Source organism: Pelecanus crispus, chromosome 11, assembly GCF_030463565.1.
Source record: "Pelecanus crispus isolate bPelCri1 chromosome 11, bPelCri1.pri, whole genome shotgun sequence".
In the NCBI taxonomy this organism is placed as follows: Eukaryota; Metazoa; Chordata; class Aves; order Pelecaniformes; family Pelecanidae; genus Pelecanus; species Pelecanus crispus.
In genome coordinates this window covers 36,814,955-36,839,570 of record NC_134653.1, presented here as the reverse complement: position 1 = coordinate 36,839,570, position 24,616 = coordinate 36,814,955, and positions in this window count along the sequence as shown.

The window sequence follows — 24,616 nt, the reverse complement described above, 5'->3', positions numbered from 1 at the left end:
TGGAAAGCTTTAGATACGGATTCTTTTTTTGGCTAGTTCAGGCAGGAGGATGGCTGCCTGAAGCTTGTGGTGTCTGTAACATTCGGAGACAGGTCTGCGTGCGTCATGTAAAATGAAATCAAAGGCCTGGGTTTCAGGTAAGCACTTCAGTAGAGCAGTGTTCCATTGTAGCCTACGATATCATCTCACGTCTTGTGTTAATGAAAGGTTCTCTTTCCCAGCCAGCGTGTGTTTACTCAAAAATATATAGCGCAGCTTCTGAGCCTTAGAGCTGCATCTGTTCTCAGTGGTGTGTTGCCTAGGGAAGGGAAAACCTTAGAAGTTGAGAGGATGGTAGGAAATCAAGCTTGCCGATGTGAATGTGAAGCATCACAAGGAGCACACGTGGCTACCACTCTGCAGCCAAAGGATATCCCTCACTCCCATGCCTTGGGAATCAACCGCGTTAGTTTAGGATTTGACAATGCAACTGAACTTCTAGGTTGTTTTGGGGGTTGTTTGGGGTTCCCCCCCTCCCCCTTCCCTTTTTCTCCCCTGGCAATTGCATGAAACCATTTTCCTCAACCCTCTATTTTTTTGAATAATGAACTGGAGTTTTGCTAGCAGGAGATGCATTTCTTTTTTGTGCTGTTCTCTGATGAGTGTGGTGGGAGTGGTTGCCTCCCACCCCCGCTGCCTTCCTTGTGGCCAGCTGCAGAACAATTGGTGAGACACCATCTGGCTTTCCCTAATTTTCACCAGCTGTAGGTATAATCAGCAGGATGATTCCAAGGTCCCTCTTCCATCCATACAAAAGCTCTGGAAAACAAATGCAGCGATGCATGGATGTGGAATGGGAGATTGAAAACATGCTTTGGTTTTCAGAGGGGTACAAGACCTGCATTAAATTATTCCTGTACAAGTCGAAAAGCAGCTGGGTTAATGTGCATCTGGTGAACCAACTGCTGACGTTCAACTTCTGCAGCTTCTCTGGGGTTGGCTTTTCTCAGCACAGGTGTGTGTGGGGGGGAAAGGGAGGACACAGGCACAATGAGGTTTCCTATTTGTGCCTCCCAATGCTCATGAGGCACAAAGAGCTTCCTTTCTACTGGTTTTTGCCTGTTTAGATGCATTTAGATTTTAATCTCTTGAGTCAGGGAAAGTTTTCGTAAGTGTACAGCCCATGAGGGCTTATGTTACCCTGTGTAGAAGCCAGCAAGATAAGGGTGAAGTGGTGTTTATCTTGACCCATTGAAAGTATGGGGATTAAGCCCTGCTTGTGCTGGTTTGCAGCTCTGCTCTCCCCCGTGCTTGCCACCTTAGGTGTGATATTCCAGACATGCTGAGCACCTGTAGCTCCCATTGCCTTCAGCTGCTAAATCATTCAGTGAGCCAGATCTTCCAGAACAGCCAGAGTGGGAGGGTTTCTTCTACTGCTTTTTACCTTGGAGCTTACCTGGATTTTAGCTGATCTGAATGTGATGTACTTTTCCAAAACTAGCCACCGATGGCATGATCCTCCTGCTGTTTCATAAAATCAGGTAGGGTCCTATGTTCCCAGTGGCTTGAAGTCCTGCTGGATGGGGACTGAGGGGTTGTCTTGCACTGGTGAAATGCTGCATGATCGATCTGTGCTGAAATTGCTTCAAGCCACGTCTGCTGTAAGCCTCTGTAGTGTAGGTTTGTGTAATGTTCTAGTTGCTTGCATCTGAATTATTTAAGTAGTGCAAAGTACAAATAGCTAACGAAGCACCTTAATAATAGATTGTAGGGCTAAGGATTATGACAAACCTGCATAGAGATGTAGAGGAGTAACAGTACGGAAGGAGGATTATTTAAAGGCAGGTAGCATTTATGGTCTGTTATGTTTTTCACAGTTTATTTTTTAGTTAAAGCAGCCAGTACTTATATTCATTCGCATCTACCAAAAATCATTGCTTTGGTAAAAATAAAATTGGATGCTTCCCTCCCATGCGGCTGAAATTAATATTGTCCAGAGAGCAATCTGAGAATGTCCCAGAAGGGCTGGATATTTCCACTTTTCCTTAATTCTTTTAGTAGAGGTTCTGGGAGATGCAGGAGGCCATGCAATATCCTGTGATCGTCTCTTGTTTGCCATCACAGGAGACCAGAGTTTCGAATGTTTAAGGGGAAGAAAATGGTGACTGGGAAGCTAGGTGGCTGTTTAGAATATGTGAGAGGGAAGGGATTTTCTGGAAAGCATTAGCAGTGCTCTGGTGACAGTAATACATAGCTGGTGCCTGAGCAGCTGAGAACCCGCACCTTGCTGCGAGTGTTTCGGACTCCTGAAAAATCTGGGGGCCACGTTTGGCCTTGGCCTCTTGCAAGGCCAGGTCAAACATCATGTTTGTCCTTGAAACACTGTCAGCATAGTGAAAGAAACATGCACGTCCCTGAAGAAATGAGTTGAGCTAAATTGGAGAACACAATTGTGATTTGTGTTTAACGTGAGTTTGTGGGCAGGCTGAGTTTAATTCTGGCACTGGGGGATTTGCAGGTATCTCAGTCTTTAAAATTTGTGGCAGGATGACTCCTTGGTTAAGCTCAGGCTGCTCATAGGCCAGAGATGGAAAGATCTATAGCAAGCAACGGTTCAGGTATTGATTACTGTCATATGAAAAAAACACCATGCTTTCAGAATAAAATGCAAGGCAGGGGGAAGGTTATGTGTTTGAGTTTGGTAAGAGCAATGTGAGTTTTAAAAAAAAAGAAAAAAGAAAAAAAGCTGTTTAATAAAAGTGATCAATTCTACTCATATCAAGACTATTAATCTTGCTACTAGTTCAAAGCAAAATAAACTATCAAAAAAAAAAGGCAAACCCAACAACAAAAAATTCTTCTATTGTGTCTAGCAGAAATAGCTGCATAAAAGCTCTTCAGTGGAATCTGAATTTCTGATTAATTAGACTGCAGTGTTAATTAGTGCCAGTAGTCCTGAGACAAATCTGGTAATTAGTGAGCTGCATACCCAGTGGGGAAGCCCAGCAGAACACCTGGTTTAGAGTGGCTCCCGGATGCAAATGAAAGATTTGCTGTATTGTGGCAGTGCTGTTCATTTTTTCTAGTTCCGTGACTTGTCCTGCAACCATTGGTATGCAAGTTTGAGTTGGTGAGGAACTGTGTGAGCAATTTCTTTGAAATCGTAAAAAGTATCGTCTTTTGTTAGGCTGACAATGCTGGGCCAGGTATTACCTGGCAAATGTGAAGATGGTGACTGTGGATCTGCAATGCGTTATTCCCAGTTGTTTGGACGGGGGTAATTAACAGTCGATCAGGCTTTGTGCAAATGGATTAACCGTACCTCAGGCTCTCGAGACAGATGTGTGTGAACCTCAGACCCCAAACTGAATCTGATCCACAAAAGGTTTAAATCGAAAGAGAGGCATGTGAATTCTTCTCTTTAAATTCCCGATCACATAAGATTCCTCCTGGTCTTCACCAATGTGACTGGGTGTTGGCTGCTCAGAGCAGCTCCCGTTCAGCTCTGATGAGAACAGAGCAACCACAAACCTGTAGAAGGTAGGTCCTCTCGCTCCTGAGACGCTTGTCTACTAGGAAGTCCCTGTGGGGTTTTACGTGTTCATAGCAATACTGATAAATGAAGACTTGTTCCTTAATTAAATCCCTTTGTGTTTTGGCCACTTTTTTTTTTTTTTTTCCTTCTAAGAAGGGATTTAGCTTTGCTCTGTTAAGTTATAGAACAGACATTACAGATTTAGGCTTATGGGAGGTTCAGTGTGAAGCAAATAGCTGAGGTCTGTGGCATTAAGGAAAGATGTTTGAACACAGCTCTGAGCGCTAATTAGTTGCCCTAGGAGCAGAGAAATACTGTCTTCATTCCTACTAAAGGTTTTGTGTTAAGCACAGAAACTTTTGTATCCTGACCAGATACACTGTCTGCCTGGAGATAATTGTCTTTTTTTTTCTGAAAAACAGATGCATTCAGGATTAAGATTTCACTTGTCCTTAATTAAGGATGTCCTTGGTTGAATAACAACTACGGTACCGGAAATGTCCAGGTGCCCTTTGGGCAAGGTTCATCCATATTAAATGTCACGGGTCCCTCTGGGCAGCGATCTCTCTTGAATACGAAGCATTGGCAGCCTATAAGAAAGGTGAGGTTCAGAGCAATTTACCTCATCTGAATTTGACACTTAGTGTTGACACAGCTCTGATCTCCTTAAGGTCAAGAGGCAGAATGTTTGTGTCAGCGTGGAGTGGTACTGAAAACCAGAGTTTTAAAAGTGCTGGAGAAAAAGGGATTGTTGCTAAGGAAATGGGCTTATTTAATAGTCTGTTTCTCTACCAGCCTGTTCCACATCAACTTGAATATGGTCATTCTTAACTTGATACAAATAGAGAGGCAAAATGCATCCCTTGGCCATGAGCCAAGCAGACTCAGCAGAGTCTTGAAAGAAAAATAAAGCCCCAATCAAGTTAGCAAATAAAAGTGAAGATTTGTGCTTTTCCTCTGAGGATAGTTGATGGTTTTTAAAAAGTCTCGCGACCAGAAACCTTAAAATCTTTCAGTGCAGGTTGATCAGCACTGAAAAACGTTCCACAACAATACATTGGTCTCTGTGATTTTTTTTTTTTTCAGGAAAATTCAATCTAGTTTTATAGTATTTTGTACAAGCAAATAAAAATACCATGTAAGACACAAGTTAAAATACTGTGAAAAGCAACCATGGTATAGGCTAGCATTTCATCCTGTCAGTGCCTTAGCCTTTTGGGGCTGGAGATTTATCTGTCTAAGTAACTATATGTGAGAAAATCTCAGCAGTGAGTTAGGTGGGGCTAATATCTCTTGCTAGACCCATGGATCTTATTATAAGAGAAAAAAATATGGTTTGGGGCACTCAAGCCCATCCTTGCTACTGAAATAGAAGCCAGTTCTGTAGTCATGGGCCATCATGTGAAGAGGAAAGCGGGCACTGAATGCCTGGCATGGCTGTATTTTTTAGGCTGACTGACAGAGGTAAAAATGTTAAAGGTAGACAGCCCTGGTCACCAACCTAGCTACAATGTCTTATCAGAATAGTATTGTGGTAGGGCCTTTTTAGTCTGTTAACATGAACTATTGTAGTACTGATAGGTATCCTTATTAGAAGGAAGACGACCATGGGTGTGACACATGACGAGATTAATCATCATTTTCCTTGCTGCAACTTCACCTGGATTAAAGTGTTTCTGTACTTTGAAGCTGCAGTAATGAAAATGGCTTGAGCACCACTAAGCAACACAGGTCAGGGCTGTCCTGCCCATGTGGCATTGAGGAGCAAATCTTAAGCAAGCTGAAGGAGGAGCGTCGAAATGAAGGACGGCTTGTCCAGGATCCAGGCCTGGGAAATGCTGTACTGGGCTTGGGGTTTGAATGCCAAGCATGGCTTGGTGCTCTGCCACCACAGCTTAATGGGTGTACGTGGCTTGTGCTGTGGTTGTAAGAACTCTTGTTATCCCTGAGTTTCTTACCTGGCCCTCGCAATGGGAAGCAGAAAAGAGACTGCTTCCTCCTTGCTCTGGTCTGTAGGAATGATGATTATCAGCAGGGCTGGGCTTTCCTGAGGTAATAGCAATGCCATGAGGATAACCCAAGCTCATTTTGCAGTAGGCTGCCAATCTGATCTCGATCAGAGGAGGAACAGTAACATCAGCTGCAAAGTGAGGTCCTCCAGGGACCCTGTGAGTGCTCTTGTGAGATGCAGATACTTGATGGTCGATACTTGATATTTATAATACTCGGGCTATATCTATAGGGCATGGCCCAGGTACCAGCTTTGGTGCTGGGTGATGCGGTGTAGCTGAAGCTATAGGTCTTCAGCGTGAAGTCACCTCATCTCTGTACGCATAGTCAAATGCTCCGTGTTTCTACAAAGGCGAAACGATAAGCAATAGCTCACAGCAGACAGTACGCTGAGACTTCTCACTGCGGCTCTGCTTTCAGCTGGGCTGAACTGGGTAGTGCGTTGCAACTGTTAGCTAAACGCACCTATACAGAGCAGCTGTAATCACAAAATCTATAGCTTTATGGAAATCAGAGCTGGAGTGCAAGAGACCTTGTGGAGTTGCAGTCTATCATAATAACCTCTTTGGGTCGATAAATGCTGTGAACAGTAAGTGAAATCCGTCCTTTCTAACCTATCTCGGTTTTGAGAAAGGGCAAATGCTAAGGTTAAATGTAAACAATACCCTAATGATGGGCACGATGAAACTCCCCACACGCAGGGGCTCGTGGTTAAAATGACTCGGAGCCATTTAGCCTTGTTAACAGCGTTGCCCTGGAGCTATCCAGGTAGATGAGAAAACTGAGATTTTTCTGAAGGTTTCTGGATTTGCTGGAGGCCTTCAGCCTTTTGGGTGTTACCTGAGCTCTGAAGGAAGATCAGGAAAATTGTTAACTCTGTGGAACTGGTGCCAAGGTTTTTGTTGGTGTTCCCTGCCCTGCCTTAAAATGTAAAAAAAAGTGTTTCTTAGTTTCTGTGTGTATTGTGGTGGGGGGGACCACAGAAAAAAATTCCTAATACTTGAAATCCTCTTGTGCTGTAAGGAAACTTGTAACAGAGTCTTTAGCAGAGGCACAGGAATGGGCATTCTCCTTTGACGCTATTTCCAAGCGGGGTTTCCGCAGTAATGAAATATGACACAGTCAATGATAGTGCAGCTGAAAAAATTGGCCAGTTACAGAGAGGCTCAGCATACGTGCCCCTTTGGTGCACCATCTTAAATCACTCTGTTACAATCTGAATTGTCTGCTCCTGATAAATCTGTTCAACGTTGCTGGATCTGGAGTGTGCGGAATAAATGCGTCCTTATGGGATATGTTCCAGCTTAATTCAGCCTTGTGTAATTCGCTGCATTAGAAGTGGCCCAAAGTGGTACTTCTTGCTTTGTTAGTTTTGCTTATTTTTTTTTAAACAGAAGGGCAATTGCCATGCAGAGTACCTTTGAGAGCCATCAACATTTGAAATATCCATCACTGTAAATAAATTTGGAGTGTTCGCTGCCTATCTGGAATTGTACCGTGAAGTGATCAGGGCAGAGGCTTTAGTTTGTTTTCATTTATACAGAGCATGAGCTGCTGATGCGTGACTAGTTCCAAGAAGATAACTAATGAAAAGGCACCCTCACTTCATGTTAAAATTAACTTCCCAAACCCTCTTGTCCTTGGTGCCTCTTCCCAGAATCACGCGTGGCTTCCTGAGGAAATTCAGAGGCATACCTAAGTGAAAGGAAAGTAAGGCAAAACTGGAGGAAGTGAAACTTTCACAGGCAGTTTCTGAGTTCAGAACTGCCTACGTAGGAAAACAGTCGGTAAATGTGCTCTGAAACATGGTTGATATAAGTCATCTGCTCTTAGGGGAAAAAGCGTGTTGCAAACATGTCAGTTAAAACATGTTCTAACTAGCTAATTTTCTAATTTCTAATTAGCAACATGCTCTACATGATATAATGTATATTTTATATTTGTATCTGGCCTTCCTGGTTTTGTCAGGGGAGAAGTGAGGGATAAATAACCTGGAAACGTTCAAAAAATGGGTAGATGTGGCACTTTGGGATATGGTTTAGTCTACCCTTAATTGGTTTAGTGTGGACTTGGTGATGTTGGGTTAATAGTTGGACTGGATGATCTTAAAGGTCTTTTCCAACCTAAACAATTCTGTGATTCTATGATTCTCGAATGTGTCAAGGAGGCTGAGTGTACCCCAGTAATCGTGCAGGGCCAGAGGTTAAGCACATGATACCGTTCTAAAAGAGAGTGAGTGAGCCATGAACCATGGGCTTGTGGAGAACGTCCTCTGCAGAACTGCCGTGCGTAGAGATGGACGCGCAGGGCTGGTGGAGGACCCGGGCGTGCCTTTTAGGGGCAGGGACAGCAGCGTGGTGATTGCATTAGATTTCTGCAGGCTGGGGTCAGTCCTGCTTTGAAGGCCTCTCTCCAACCCCTGGCAGGTTGCTGTAGATTTCATTTTCCTAACGTGCAGAATTCTGAGAACTGGTGCCTGAAATATCTGGCTAGTGATAAATACTTCTAATAAAAGATCACTTGAATGCCTGTGGTTTCTGGCTAGGTCATTTCGAAGCAAAACTCTGGGCTGCTAGGGCACTCTGGTGATGAAACAAACTGTTAGCTTTTCACTTGCGGTTTAATTAAGTGTAGAGGGCTGGATTTGCTTGACTGGAGGATGCTGGAAGTGATCCAGTGCTGGACTCGTGCTAATTGCCCTGACTCAGGAAGTCATTTAGAGAGGTTCTACCAGAGTTTCTCCACCAGGAAAAAGCTCTCTGTTGGGAAAAGAGGAGCTTGATTCACGACAAGAGAGAGTTTATAGCTGTAGTTTTGCATTGTCCTCAAGGAAGGTGTGCTGTTTCCCCGGAGACATCTGGCAGAGCTGAGCCAGCCTGCGTGGTATCGGCTCATCCTGCAGCCTTTGCTGAGCCCACTCTTGCCCTCAGGCTAGGAGAGTTCTGCTGCTGAGACGCAGCCTTTTGGTACCTGGGGAGGGCAACGTTTTTTGCTAGAAAAAGTTTTTTGCTAGGAAAGGTTATTCCAGTTCGGCATTTGTCCTCACAAGCTTCTTTCAGGTTTCAGTCTAAGGGTCTTTATTTAGACAGAGGCATCCATTTCTTTTATTTTGGGAAATCTGCTTGCCACTTCACTAGACCACTTTACAGCTGAGTGACAAGGAATTTAATTTTCTTCCTTTCTTTCCTACCACTGAGGAATCCATCCCCATCTCTTGTGTCACCCCGTCACATTGGAATGATGTTTGTGCTACAGAGATGCTGTAGCACAGCTCCTCAGCTCAATACTAATAAGTCTTCTCTTATTCTGCTTTGGTGTCACCCAGTCTTGCTTTCTGTGTTATAAAATCCTTGATTCATCTGTTGCTTAAACAGCTTAGTGATTTGACACATTGTTTTTGAATTCTTCTGGCAGGATCAAGTACGTGGGCACAATACTGGAGATGATGGAGACCTTTAGGCATGTGATAGTGAGATTTTGTCACTTCTAACCTGACCACTGACAAGATACTTGAATGGAAAAACTATGGAGTAATGTAACAGTAGTTTATTCCCTTGTTTCTGAGGAGAAAGGAATGATTTAATCTTACAAGTTTAATGAAAATGTCAGCACCTCGCACCCTAGTAAGAGTACCAAAAATTAAATTTGCATGGGTGGGAGGGCTGTCTGTGCTTATGTCTAATTGCTCAGGAAGATCAAGGGCATCACTAAATCCGTTGCTGTTTGATTCACAAATGTTTTTTTAAGGACTAACAATATTTCATTCGCATCCAAAGAAAGGAGCAGGAGGAGTATAAATAAGTCGGCATCATAGCTACAAATACCATGTAGTCTGAAAAGGGTGAATTTTCTTAGTATGGCTCTTCAGATGACAAGAAGCTGGCTGTCATTGTCAAATGCGGGAGCCAACAGAATAAAAAGAGGCAAACCAGTAATCATCAGTATTTAAAGTTGTTTAACTCGAGAAAGTTTACCTGTCCTTGCATCAGTGGCGTATGGCTGAGGATAATTATTGACAGCAGAATCTGTCTAAACAGCATCTCAACCATCTGTGTTGGAAAACAAACAGAAGCCCAACGCGTGATCTCAACCATCTAAAACAGAAGGAAGCTGCAAATATTTCAGAAGTTTTATTTTTCTTTCTAATTATGGTTGTCTCAATCATTTGGTTCCAGAGGCTTTTAGAAAATGCAGAAAATGTGGGGAAATATTTTTTGTTTTGTGGCTTTTTTTAATTAATATTTAAAATGCAAAAAAAGTTCAATTCTTCACAGCAGCACTGCATATTTTGATGATTTCCCCCCCGCCAATACAATTGTAAGGATGCAAGAGAGATTGCCTGTGGCAGAGTTAAAGCATTTCCAGTTGACAGCATTATTAAACAGGGAGTAGCCTTTTACCAGTGCAGATTTTATTCTGGCAGTTTAGAGTCAGTCTGTCTGACTCTCCATGTATGGTTATGTATGTATATGCACACACATATGTAGAAAAGAACTTATCTCCTTTCTATAGGTATACATGTATTTGTTTACTGTGCTTCATTTCAAATATTCCGTGGCAGTAGAGCTGGATGTACTCTGAAGGAGCGGGTTTCGCTACTTTACCGGTGCCGCAGGAGACGCTGCTCTGTGTAAGCAGACTTACGACAGGGCCTGTTATGTCCTACTCCAGGTGGGAGATGCCTGGGAATGGGTGTCCCAGATCTAGGCATTTCCAGCAACCCAGCAAAGCTCTCCAAAGAAAAGAGGGGAGGTAGGGAGCTGGAGATGAAGACAATTTCCTTTTGAACACTTTGAGGGATTTAGGTTTCCTTGTTTCTTCTTGGGAGAAGAGACTGGTGAAACGTTGGCTTAATTCCAACTAAACAGAGTGTTCCTCTTTGGCTTTGACATCAGAGTAATTTGGGGCAGGGGGGAAAGCCTAGAAATTTGCTCTGTATCCATTGGTTTCAGAGGAACGTCAAGCTCCATGATCTGAAGTTTCAGGTTCAACACTAACTAGGTGGAACAAATAGCCCTTGGTGCCTCCTGGCCAGGCTGCTCCCTCCTCATCCTCACTTACCCCTGCACTGGAACAGCAAAGTTTCAGTTCAATATTTTTTTCTTTCTTCCTTTCTTTCTTTCTTCTTTTTTCTTTTTCCCCTTCTTTCTTCCCCCCAGTGCTCCATTCCCTTTATCTGTGAAATGAATGAACTCCCATCAGAGACTCGCCTTGTCTCTTGGCACCTGCCCTTGAAATCCCAGAAACCGAAAAAAGAGGGTATAGCAGTGCATCTGGAAAACTTATCTTGCACAACTTTGTATCGCTGCTGTATTGCAATTTTCTGCCTCTGTTCTCTAGCTGACCTATACCTATAATAGAAAACTTTCTCCTATATTTCTCATAGTCAAAAGTTGCCTTATCTTCAAGGAACAAGAAAATAGGTTCATTACTCAAAGACAGACAAGGACACGTCATCCCATGCTAGGATTTTTTGAGTGTTTTGTTTAGGTTTTATAAGTGGCCACTTACTGAACTGAAAATTGTAGGGGGGGAAGAAAAAAAAAGGCACAGCAGCTTTTCCCATTACTATTTTGTTTTCTAATTAATCCTGTCCACTCCAGCTTTATCTGTTTTGCTCATGTGGTGTTTGCTTTTATAGCTTGAAAAAGGGTAGAGGGGAGGTGTGAATACCCTCCTCTGCTAATGCATTTTGATTGCTTTTTCCCTACTGTTTGGAATGCTTTTAGAAACACCAAGGCTCTTAATTTTTCATGTGACACTGGTTTCCCACTGCTCTGGCTTATTCAACTTGGTAAACACTTTGCCTGAAGGATTATGTTTGCCTTGATGCACAAGGTGGCCGAGTTGAAAGTTCGAGCCTTTGTGACTGCATTTGATGAAGCTGTAATTAAGGCAGGCTAATTTTTGTCTGTGTGTATGTTTAATAACTTTTGAATCGGCATCTAAGAAGCAAAAGGTTCCTACTGCTAGCCACTGCAAAACAATCCTATCTTAGGCAAGAGCTTGGAGAGGAGGAATTCCCCGTGATAGGGGTTACATGAAAGTGCCCTTTAGCTTAGCTGGATGGCTGAAATTAAACTTACTCCTGCGGCAGCTATGTTTATTGAAAACTAGTGTGTCGCTCTGCTGCCTATGTTCCCTACGTGGCTAAGGCTTTTTTCATGCTTGCTAATTCCTGAAGTCTGCCTGAATTTTCCATTTTTGGTATTCACGCAGCTGAATAATATATGAATGTATTTTATTCGGAAAATGAGGCACTACGTGAGTAACTGCCCATGGTCCCCATCTTTCCTGCTGCAGTGGTTTCTTTTGGACCAGCATATTTCTCTTCTAGAAAAAGCAGCTTTATCAGAATTCAACTTTGCAGTATGTGTCAGTTAGATGAAACAGATTTTGAAAGAAAAATGGAGTTGGAATATTTGAAAAAGATCAGCTTTTAGGGCTGCAAAGTTGTGGAACAGACCTGATACCGTCATCAATTATTTTCATGATTTGTCAATTAAAACAAAGGAAAATGTGTTTAAAAATGCCTGTGAAATGAAATTTTTGGAAGAATTATTACAGTTTGGAACAGAAACTACACTCTGTGAGCACTTCTCCTGGAACAGAAATTCCAATTTTAGCCAATATTGGTGATACTGAAGTAGTACCTATCTCATTGGTCTCCTGTGCACTCATAAATGAGTGCCTATAACATCTCAGAGTTTAATAGGTCCATGTAAGTGCTATTATTGTTTATTGCTAATTAGCATTAGTGGATTTAGGTCTCTGAGGAACCCGATTAAAGCAGAAATAGTAATATTCAGGCCTTCATGTTCCTATTTGCCTTTCAGTGGGTTTTATTTCATTACCTTTGAAACTATTTAAGGAATGGTTTCTAGCCCTCCCTTGGTAATTCTGTAATCCATTAATGCCAAAATATCTTGGGGACTCCAGGTCTTGGGCTATCTTTTACGTTATAAATATTTCTTTGAGCCATTTAAAAAGCCCTTGGAAAGTATAACAACAAATGCCAGCCACTGTAAGTATGCGTGACTTTAAATTATATAGACCCTAATTCTCTGACAGACAAATCCCGCTTTGTAGGCAGTATCGTTCCCCGCTTCTGCAGCCTTCCCTGGCTAAAACTGTCAGGGCAAAGTGCATTACAGAACTGAAATGTCTTAGTGCCTGAGCGGTGCTAGCCTGTCGTTATGCTTCAATGTTTAATTTTGAGGTATTTAGAGGTGAGGTGGAAGATATGCAGTACACCTGCAATTGGCGCTGTTCTGAGCAGCTTCGATCTTGAGGGCAGTTGCGATGGTCCAGTCTCCAAGATGCTGTGTTAAGTATCTGTGGCTCCAAGGTGGGCTCCAGTGGCCTGTTTTTAAAAGTGCCTTGCTGAAGCTTGACAGCTCCCAGCCTGCGCTAGCCAGATTAAAGCTGTGACGCACGGGTATGCATCCTATCGCCGCGTCTTCCAACAGCACCGCAGTCCTTCCCTTAGGAGTTGTGAAGTTTCATCAGTGTGCTGCTGGGGGAAAGCTAGGCTGAGAAAATTACTTTTGCACTCGAATCTGAAAGCAGTGCTGTTTCTGATCTGATGGGGAAGAAATTTGTACAGTTTGTTGCCCGGTTTTGGAGTAATTATGTTTTCAGACTGTTTAAACCTCCCTTGAGGTGCTGGTTGTACCGTTGCTCCAATGACATCTAAAATGGTGTAGCTCTAGAGACAACCGTTTAGTTGATTTGAAAAGGACACACACGAAGCTGAAGTTTGGGAGTGAGATTCATTAAATAATGCTGCACTCTAGCAGTGTCTCCCACAAGATGGCTGGAGCTGGCAGATATGTCTCTGTGATGGTAAGAGCTCTGCTGGAAGGCTTATATCTGTCAGACCCAGAGACAGCATTTTGCCAAGTGGATGCAGATTCCCTTTGCTCTGGATGTCGTTGATGAAGCAGCGAGCGGAGCAGCGTGGAGGAGAGAGCATGCAGGGAGACCTGTGTTGCTCAGCAGGGAGCCTAGCTGAATGTCTTTCAGCAGAAAAATGCCTCTGTGTGTGAGTTAAAGGGACTTGACTAATCACCGCTCTTTACAAAATAGGTTTGGTAGTATTTTGTAGGCATTTCCATTTAGTGGGCTCATCTTTTCTCTTCTCTGTTATGGCTCGAGCTCCTGAGCTGGGCGACTCTTGGTTGTGCGTAAGTAGAAATTGGGAGGTGTCATCGATGGCGTCGTCCACCTCGGTTCCAGTCCACAGAAGGAAGTGAAAACACAGAGCAGCCAAACTGCATTTTCCCTGGGCAAGGCAGCAACATTTCCAAACCATAACTTTTTGGCTTTCAGCTATAATACTTCAGCTTCCAAAACTGGAATTGGAAGCAGAAATTTTCACTTAAAAATAGAGATGCATACGGTTGTGCTTGTTTTTCTCCAAAACCTTATATCACTGCCTTTATTCTAACTGACCTGCCATTTAACTTAAACTCTGTTGACTTTCTGTTCAATATCCCTGAAATTCCCTTGCTTGCTATTCACAGTTGTTACTACCCATGTCCTTTCCTCTGTTAAGCATTCTAAGACAAAAAAAAATTGTGGTCTGCTTTGGTGGTGAACAAGGAAATCAAAATTTTCTAAATTATGATCATCATCCCTTCCTTTCCCTTTCCATAGAAGCTGTATTTCCTCCCACATCGATGGCTGACGTGCTTTTGAAATTCATGCAGTGGGACTGGTTACCTCAGTATTTCTCTGAAAATTGTTAGACTGTTTCTACAGGCTATTTCTCAACTGAAAAGTCTACAGGCGTGGTAGATTTGAGTAAGAGGAAACCTATGAAGAGTAGGAAGGGGGAGGAAGATGCTTGGCTTATTCAAATCAGTATCATCTGTATCTTTTGTGGATTACTATTTTAAGCTTCTCTCAGATGTGTGTTTGTGTTAAGTAGTTTGATAGGTAGGGCATTGAAAATCCACTGATAAAACTCCTAGAGCGGTATCATCCTCCTGTGCAGAAGGAAAGTAGTGCCGATGCTTTACACAGTTTGAACTTTCCTTACTGCAAGCTACTGTCACAGGTGATAAATGATCCTGCAAAACTTGAACTTTTGTGTGAGCATATTTTCTGCCACCACCTTCTGGCGTCAAAATTTCCCCCACACATACACTTCTTCCTTTACCTGCCAAACTTCAGCTAGAGTTTTAGTTTTTGGAGCTACATGTTCTTTCAAACAGTGTCTTCTCATCCCCTTCCCCTCTGGATTAAGCAGCCGCATGTCAAACAAGAGACATCTACCTTGCACAGCGGAGAAAAAAGGCAATAGGTTCTGTTCAGAAGGAAAGAGCACGCGTGTGTGGCTTTGCACCATGTTCCTCGCCCTTCTCTGCTGTACAGTCTGTTGGAATACTGGTGCAACAACCTCAGAGGATGTTTGATTCCAAGAGGTTGAATATAATAAAAATTAATTAAATGGCGTTAGAGCGCTTGTATTTCCAAGCCTCACAGCAGCTCAGACTGGAAAGTGTAGAGGATGACTGTGGTCTGATAAACTGGTTTGGTAATAAATAACAAGGCCTTGGAAAGCGCTGATTGCGAATCGGAGGGGGCATTTCACTAATGTTAATCATTGCTAAGGGTAACTCAGAGTGCCTGTCAATAAATATGCATGCTGTGAAACAAGGTGTTACGTGGTGGCGACAGGAAGCTTGGATACTGGGGCAGGTGGGACTGGGGTTTTTGTAAATGCAACGTAGCGCGCGGGGCACGCAGAAGGGAGCAGCTGGATCTGGTTTCGAGCAGGGTGGTCCGGTGATAGCGACGCGTTAATCCCCGAACCGCTCATAGATGCACGATGGGGGAAACTTTTCTGAGATGATTCAGTGTATAACGCTAGGACGTTAAACTTTACTGGAATGAGCTATCTTGCCAGAAATCTGTACCTTCCTCCTTCCAACTGATCTGGTGATACGATGCAAAGCCCAGATGCACGTATTCGTAGGGATGATGAACTAGCTCTTTAACTTGACCAGCTGGACACATGCTAAATAAATCTTGCTGGTATTAACAAGGCTTTTGGGGGTGTTAGGCTAAGCTAACTCATACAATCTGTCATTGCACCTTTAAATCTTTATCAGAACTAGAGCACTGAGTCTTCCCAGGACTGTATTAATTGGATTTCATGCTACTGGGAAGGTGTGTGTTTTGTGTCTTGCATAGCAATTACAGGCACAGCCACTGAAGATTTTAGTACTCTTTGTTTTACTTCCTCCAAAACTGCCATTCCTCTTGAAACTTTTAATAACCACCAGTTACATGCCTTTGTGAATCAATGATTTGAAGGAGTAAACAAAACTGGACTAGCTTTGCAGCTAATGCTAAGTTTTTGGCTGACTGTCGAAGTATATTTCTTTCTTTAACCTTTGGATGGTTTTCTTTTGTGATGGAATGCCTGACACCATGGTGGCCTTAGGCCCATAAAACAAAGTAAGCATAACTTATGCATCTGAAAACTGTCATCTTTAATCTCGATTTCCAGAGAGCATTGCTGACCAAAATGCAATTTTAAAAGCTTTATTCCCCCTTTTTCTGTCGAAGAGGTCTAGTCAGAAAATAGTGGAGAACAAAACCATTTTTCAGCCCAGATGAAGTGCATAAAAATTATAAATTGATTTTATAGTGCTTGTTGAACTTGCTTGTTCAATAATAAATTATTTCAGTTACTTTGTAACCAATGCATTCCTTGTAACTACCTATTCTCTGAACAGTGACAGCCTACAACTTGTATTAATATAAACCATATTGAGCAATCAGTAGAGCATATGCAGTGTTTCAGTGCAACATCAGCACTGAAATCATGATAAAATACTTCAGGGTGCCAAGCTAGTCTATGGCAGGGAGCTGGTAATTTGGTCTGGTCTTCAGAAGCGTTCTGCAGGAGCTACAGTGGAGTTAATAGGGGAAAAAAGAGGTTGACTGCCAATAAGGGGCTGAGTGGCAGTTTATTTGTCTGTTCAAATCAAGTATCAGATGCCAATTAAAAGGGTCTCCTGCAGTCACTAATTAAGAAGCACTGAGGGATTGATTAGCCATTTACCAATGACTGTCAGTACAAATGCATTTGTTCTGTTACGCCAGCGTGTACTTCAGGGAATCAACTAGTTTCTATTAATGAATTTGAGCATGTTCACGTGATAAGCATGAGAGTCTGGCATTTAATGTGTTTTCGTATATAAACCATCCATTTTATTGACTGGCTTATGTTCTTCAGTCAGGGATATGCTTTGTATTGCTTCAGAGGAGTTTGTCTTCTAAAAATGATTCTCCACAAGGAGAGCAGCCATCTCAGAAAATGGGTGAGGGTCAAACTACTGGACGTTCTACTAGTATGCTACCAGCACTCTGGGCTTCCTGCTCCATTTCTGGGCAATGACCCAGAAAGGTGAAGCTGCGAATGAGGAGGCTGGGAATGGAAAACACTGTTTTGAAAGGCACAAGTCGAAGATCTATGTTGTGGTTCCATATCAGGGCTCTAGCCAAAATTGAGAAGGATTTTGGGCAGTTGGCCATGCCCTGGCCTTGGCAGCTCCTCCGCTGTAAGGTGCTGGAAATCCTGAGAACCCCAAGGACTGCATTGGGATTTTCAGTGCCTCCATTTCCTTCACAAAAGTTTAGATGATAACTGTATTTTGAAACCGAAAAGTACTTTTCCCACTGTTTATCTTGAAAGTGATCCCCCTTTTTTTTAATTTGAAGAAAATACTTTTCTGTGTCCCAGTTTCCCATATGGTGGTAATGAGTGTTTGGCCAGTATTCTTGCCTTATCCTGTTAAGTTTCTCTAATGAAAGACAGCTAAAACTATAAATGCAACTTCTGCAAGAGATCTTGGGGTACTGAGTGAGCTTTGAGGGAGTCACCTGTGTATCCTTCCATGTCTGGTGCTTAGAGCTGGTGAGCAAGTAAATCTCTTAGGAAATACGTGTGAGAGACCAGCTGCAGCCCAAGATGGTTTCTAAAGACAGATTTAGTCTTGCTGTGAATAGGGTCAGTAATTTTGGTTCTACTGAAACCTCCAGTAATGTTTTTCCTCTGACTTTAGTGGGAGCCATTTGAAAAGGGAAGAAATGCAACAGAGGTGGAATGTACTGTTTTTATTTTCAGAATTCAGTGTCTGTTTGATATTAAAAAAGCAAATAAACAAGAAAACAAAAATCTTACGTGCCATCATGCCTTGTTCAGCACGCTGCTATTTGATGCCTGTTCCAGACTTTATCCCAGTTTTAGTCCCATATGAACGTCTCCCCTGGTTCTGATTTAGTGTTTGCAGAAATTACATTTGAATGAGATACAGTAGGAGGAAATATATCTTAAAAATTTGATGGTTGAAATAAATATCTTTAATCTCATGTTATTAGTACTAAAGGGGCTTTCAGAGACTAATAAAGCTATCACGCTAAGCCCCTTAATTTTCTTTCTTTTAGTCATTTCTTCTCATGTTTTTCATTTGCTTTTTTTATTCTGATATTCGTTTTCTGGCTCTGTTTTCCTCTGCAGTTTTCACCGTCTTTCCCCAGTTCGACACTCTGCATTTACTGCTCTTTTTCCCCTGCTTCTTCCTCTTTCTTTTTAAAGTGCCATGATTGCCCTCCCCCCCCCCCCCCCCCCCTGCTTTTTAAGACTTTATTCTGCTTCATATTCTCTGCTATAACTCAGTCCTCTGCTGTCATGTCTCTGTTTCTATCAGCGTGGTCACAGAGGATAATCCACGGTGGGTTGTAGAGTGGCTGCTCCTGCTTTTCCGAGGGCTCCCTGCCTGAGGCTGCTGCCGTTCTTGCATGACAACAGCAGCTTGCCTGATATTATCCAAGATGCTTTGCCTGCACACACCGCTCTGAGATAGCTGTGTGGCAAGAAATGTACCCGTTACTTAGTAATTTGGGAGTGCATAGGAATATAGCTGGCTGGTATTTTTGCTCATTTAACTAGTTGCACTGTTCTCCTTTTACTTTGGAAGTAACTCTATGCAGTTACGGTTTATTACTGGCATTGCTTTGTATGTTAAGAAGCTGCTGTAAGGGCAGTTGCAGAAAAAGAGGTCATGCAGATGGCTCATTAGAATCGGAAACATCAGAGGTGACAGTCAAAATAAGACTCGTCTGATGGTATGGATCTTAATCCTGCTCTTGTGACTAAAGTAAAAGAAACTCAAGAATAGAGAAATGAGTCTTATGATATTTGCAATGGAAATGGTTACGTGTATTAATAAACCTGTCAAAACTAAGTTGTTGCTAATTGTCAGGTGGTTATTTTCATGGCACAACTATGCCACCACCGATGTGCCACGTTGTCCCTTGGGCTATCTGTAGCACATATGTATGTACTTTGAGACATCCTTGTTGTAGAGAGTTTGTAGCTGAAGTGGGCAAGATGGATGGATGAATGGACTGATCTAACACCAGTCAAGGCCAATGAAAATCTTCTTATGGGTTTTGATGAGTGTTGAAGGACGAATTCATCACTGGGGGCGTTACAAGGCCTTTCCCAAGACGATGCTTGGCGGCCTGTGCAAAAGCCTTATAAGAAACCTGAACCAGTGAGGTCTGGCTATGAGTCAACCAGAGAAAGAACCTATTTATTAGTTTCGGATGTAGTTGTTGGACATTATTAAGTGGCCTTGATAAGCAAAAATGAACTGAATATTGTGGATTACAAATAAGATTTGGATTAAATTTAAGATGCAGTCCTAGTACTAGGATTTGGTGGCCCTAAATGCAATATAGTGCCTGAAATGATTCTTACCATTGCAATGCTTTTGTTCCCTTTGTATAATAGAGTAAAATGTTATAACAAATGCTTTTTGATGGCCGTGATCCTTTATAGTGATAGAAACTTCATCTGCAGTTGTAAAAATATAAAGGATAACAATAATTCACAAAATTGGATAAGCTGTGATACTGCAGAGGTCAGCCAATAAAAAAAGAAGGCATATGTTGTCTATATGACTCTGATGCTAGACACAATCCATTCTTAGGTACTGTTTTATCTCTATCTCATATAAAGCCCAGGAACCGAGAAAATAGCATTTTTTTTTTCTTTCTAGTAATACAACTGAAGGAAATCTATTTTCCTTCAGATGGGGAGAGGAAACTTTTACATCCGTGGTAGAATGAAAGGGTGGTGTTATCTGGCCTGTGTTATGCAGTAGATTACATTAATAGTCCTTTCTGGCTTTCAAACTGGGAAAAGTTTTTACCTGTTGTTGCAATATCTCGATGTTGCCTGTTGAATTTTGAGTATCAAGAGTATGATATAGGAAAACGGTAAGAAAAAGTAGAACCAGTTAGTGGAGAACACAGCTGAGACCCAGATTTCTGGATTCCTGCAGAATGAGTCCTGGGTGGCTTTCTGGGTCTTCCAGTCCTGTCCCTTGCTGCCCTATACAGCTATGTCCATCCAGGGGACCAAGAGGGATAACGCTCATCCTCACCCATGAGCACCCCTGGAATGACAGTTAATTGATGGAAAATCTATAGGCTGCCATTTTTCCATTTAAGTCAGGGTTGCTTCTGTCCAGAAACAGTTGCTTTCACAAACCAGTTACTGCTGAGTTCTGCATGATTAATATTTACCAGGACAACTACGGTGGGCATTTAAATGTTTTTAGATCTCTTTCCTGGGTCTTGAGTACATCTTGACTTGTAAATTTGTACTCAGACTCTGCCTTAACTAAGCATCTCTGAATCTCTTTTCTTGTCTCTGAAATGGATAAAATAATAGTTCATTGCCTCATTTTAAAGTTTTGCTTAGAGAATTCAGGATTCTGATGAATCAGACTAATTGTTTATAAAGATAAAAACTCTTTATGCAGATAAAATAGTAGGCTTTTGGCAGTGCTTCCTTCTTTAAAGAAGAAAAAAGAACCAGAGCAAAAGCCCGGTTATTACTGAGGATGAAGTGCAATTAATCGTATCCTAGGATAAGCTGCTCATTCGCTTGAATTGTGAGACAGATGAGTGTTCATGATGAAGAATCTCATCTAATTTTCATATTGGTATTTTTTTCATGGCAGTAAATATGGAGATGGGGGCAATGCAGATTTGTCCTTGGCACCAGATGTACCTAAGAGATTTCTTCTAGGTTTGGCCTATATAGGGAGTTATGTCCAAGCATGAAGATACAAGTAACCCTGGCAGTGGACATCAGGTAAAAGGATGCATGCCAGATAGCTCAAATGTTCAACCGTCTCATGAAGTGGACTGCCCTCTCTGGGCTGGCATCGCTTGGCCAAGGAGGATTATGCTCTTTCCATTCTGTTTCCAAAAACTAAATAAGATCTCGTTAGAAATTCTGCTGTACATTGGAGTGGGGGGAAGAACAGAGCAAGAAGAGGAAAAAAAAAAAAAAAAAAAAAAAAAAAAGGATTCATTCCTTTGAACTTGTGAAGATAAGAACATGCTTTAATGAGGAAGGAGAAGCATACTTCAGAAGGAACCCACAGCCCTGTAATTGGCATTGAGAAATAGACTCTAATATCAGATAGTATTATCGGGGACAGTACATCTGAAAAGGATCCAAGGAAGGACGAAGGCCGTATATTTTGTGAAGAGATTTTTGCATCTGGATGTACTGCAATCTGCCACGTGTTCCAAAATACAGCTAATTGCTTTATAATCTATACATGTGGGTGCTTTGGTGCTAATCTTTATCTAAAGAAGAATCTGAATTGGATAAGTGACTCTAAAATATTAAACAAGTAGGCAACGGACTATTTCTGTAACCTGGAGCGACAGTTTTTTTATGAGACTGGACTTTGCTTTAAAATCCCTGATAGGCTTTTTTCCCCTAAATTTCATTTTGAAGATATCTTTGTTTTAGGCAGGTTTTGCTGATATTTGCTGATCAATCCTTTAAAATCTGTTTAGGCTATCCTTAGGAAGCAAACCAAATAGAGAAAAATGGTTATACATCGAATCCGTAATAGGGTGAGTCTGAGTAAGCAAACTCCATGTAACTTTTGCCTTTTAATATTAATGTATTAATTTTCACTAAATGTAAGATAAATGTTGTTCAGCCTTGTCTCTTTTATCTTCTACCATTAAAGTAAAGTTACCGTGAAGCAAAAGCTAAAATACTGAATGCGAAAAGCAGATTTTGTAAACCTCAATGCCCCAGGGATGATCAGTTCTCGGGTGGTTTCATAGAAATAGGATGTGGAAGCAGGAAGAACAAAGGCTGTATCACTTGTGACTTGCCTCGCCTCCCTACGCGGCCTGCCAATCAAAGCTGATGGGCTTAGATCTCTCCCACCAGTATTTCGTTCACCAGAAGGCAGCTGTCATAGGAGAAGACAGCCCTGGCCAGAAACACGCATCTGACTGCGCACTTGTGTACAAAATCTGAAGCTACACGTGGCTCCGGCTGCCGCTGCTAGGGTCAGGTAGGCAGAGGGAGGCAGGGAGCCTCAGTGTCCATGCGATGTCAACATCCAGGCTCATAACTTGATTCTCGGGACCATCTTTATCTGATGACCACACCTCAGCATTTGGATAGTCACAGTCCTGACTAAATGCCGTGACTGTCCCAAGGCCTTTGCAGTAGAGTATTTTTGAAATTCGAAGTGGCAGCTGCTGCTCACGCAGGGGCCAAACTCACCTGAACTGCAGCGACTCTTAGAAAATGCAATCTGGAGTAGCCAGGTATTCTGAACTGACCGTCTGCTTTAGGGTAGGTGTGACTGACTTGTCAAACCTAGTCACTCCGGTGATCGTTAATTAAGAGGATGGACTATTTCTCTCTGTACACTTACTGGTGGTATTTTCTCAAATATAAGCATCAGTCCCCCTTCAGATATCCGCTGGCTCCCATTTATCAAGGTGACAGCCAGCCAGCAAGCAAGCAAACCTCTCAAAACGTATGATAAAATTAGCTGCGATCGATGCTCCATTCAAAGTAATATGATTAAGCCTACAAGTTTAGGTTTAATTTCATCTTGCAGACTGCAGATGACACTGTTTCAGAAGGACCGGATTTATGCAATAGCCAGAACAAGAGAAGCAGGGATCAATTGACAGTTCTTGTTGGTCAGCTACACCTACTAGGAAAAAAACAGTTAGGGAAGATATTGCTGACATGTCTGTTGCAGGGAGACAGTTATAAGCTGTGAGAGACTTCAGGACAAAATAGCAAAAGTTTTATTACACAATTTTTTGAGGACTCCAAATTATGATGAATGCCGAGCCAAACCAATTTCAGATGCATGTTATGACTGGTGCACATCCTATTTAGTGCGGCAGAATGAAGTCTGGTATTTATAATTGGAATTATCACTTATAGGTGAATATAGCGTACTGATTAGTCTTGCTACCCGTTGAGTCAAGAACTTGGGCAAGTATCTAAATTTTGAGTAGCTGAGGTAGTATAAGGACATTAGTGGGACTAATTGGTTGGAAGTTACACTGGCTGTAAGTAAAAGAATTTTGCAGAGTTTGAGTCTACCTCCGTACATCTGATAGCTATGTAACTGGATCTGCTTTAATGCTTTTTTTTTCCCTGATAGCTGCCCTCAGGTTGCTGAGATGTCTGCATAGTGTCGCTGGTTCATTGCCAAAAAATACTATTAAATTTCAAAAATTTAGTATAGGGCATTATACCATTGATGTCAGTTTTTTGCATCATTAAGATGCGTTTGAACACGGTCTTGAAGAAGAGGACGGGGTGCCGCTAGCACCACTGATACTTATTTTCGGCGTGTGAGATCCCATCCCGCTGCTTGCGTGCTCTCTCGGCACGGCGCATGTGGGCCAGTTCTTCCTTTAGCACCCGTGCGTGTGATTCACCCTGCCTGCAGTGATCGAGCTCTGGTGCTGCCTCGTCATCGTCACCCACTCTTGTAACACCGTAACGCAGTGTTGATGAAGCCATAAATCAAGTCTGCTCTGAAACAGATACTTTTGGAGTTAAGTTTGAGAAAGCTAAGCATCCTAAAAGTTTTGCACAGAGCGCAATCCAGACACCCAGTCTGATCATTTCTTTCCAAGCAGACACAAGCAAGAAGTTTCGTATTGTAAGTGGCGGGTGGCTGCTGGCAGAAAATTCTCTGTGAAGATACGTTCTTTGTGGAATTTGTTCTGCTTCTCTGTTTGATCTGTTACCAAGACTCTTTCCTCTGGGCTCTTTGATTTGAGGTCCTGCTGTGGGTGTAGGGTGCAGTGTTCATGTCCTGTGTGGAAGAGGGATTGGCAGCGATTGCAAAAGGGTGTAATGCAGAGGGCTTGAGAATAAGGATTTTTGGAAGTTTCTGCTAGCAGCAAATCCTGAGTGTATGATAACACTTACAAAGGAAATGTCAGGAGTCAGTGCCATATTAAAGAAAGCCTGAACGAATCTTTCAATTTGGGCTGTGAGAGAGACTGTTTTACAGTGGTGCGTGCACATGCGCGCACTCAGGCTGTATGCTTTTGGGTGTGTATAAATAAAACTTGGCCTCTGATTCTTGTAATCCCTTCCTACTGGAAAAAAATGTCATGGTGTTACATGGATTTTTGGTCACTTCAGAAGCAGCGTTGCGTCTTAGCAGGTTTCCAATCAATTAGTGCCAGACACAGCCTTTAGGTCGTATGTATAAAAAGGCAACTATCCCAGGAGCTTTAGCTCTACCTAGCAGGAAAGCAGCATCTGTGTTCCAAACTGTCTTGCACGCTCTGACCGTGCTTTTGTCTGAGAAGTGATCACGTTTTCATTATAGGGCGCTTGGAAATGTTTTCTTCTGAACAAGTTTCTCCTGTTCAAGCTGTCATCTAACCCAGAGCCCAGTGAAGCAGCTGCCTCTTGGGTAAATCCTCTGAAGGCAACAGTTCTTGTCAGAATCTTTCACATGTCCAACTAGGTTAAAATAATCGCATCTGCCAATGTGTGCTGCCATCAGCAACTGTATTGGCTTGGGAACACCGGTGTGTAGAGTGGCTAATTACAAAAAATAAGCTGATCTGTGTTCGCTCTGAGCCAGGTTAAATTGTAAGTAAACTTGCAAACAGCAAGTGCTCTTGCTGGACTCCTGACACTCGAGAAGCAGATGCTGGGGGCGACTGCCACGTTTCTTATGCCGTTGGAAA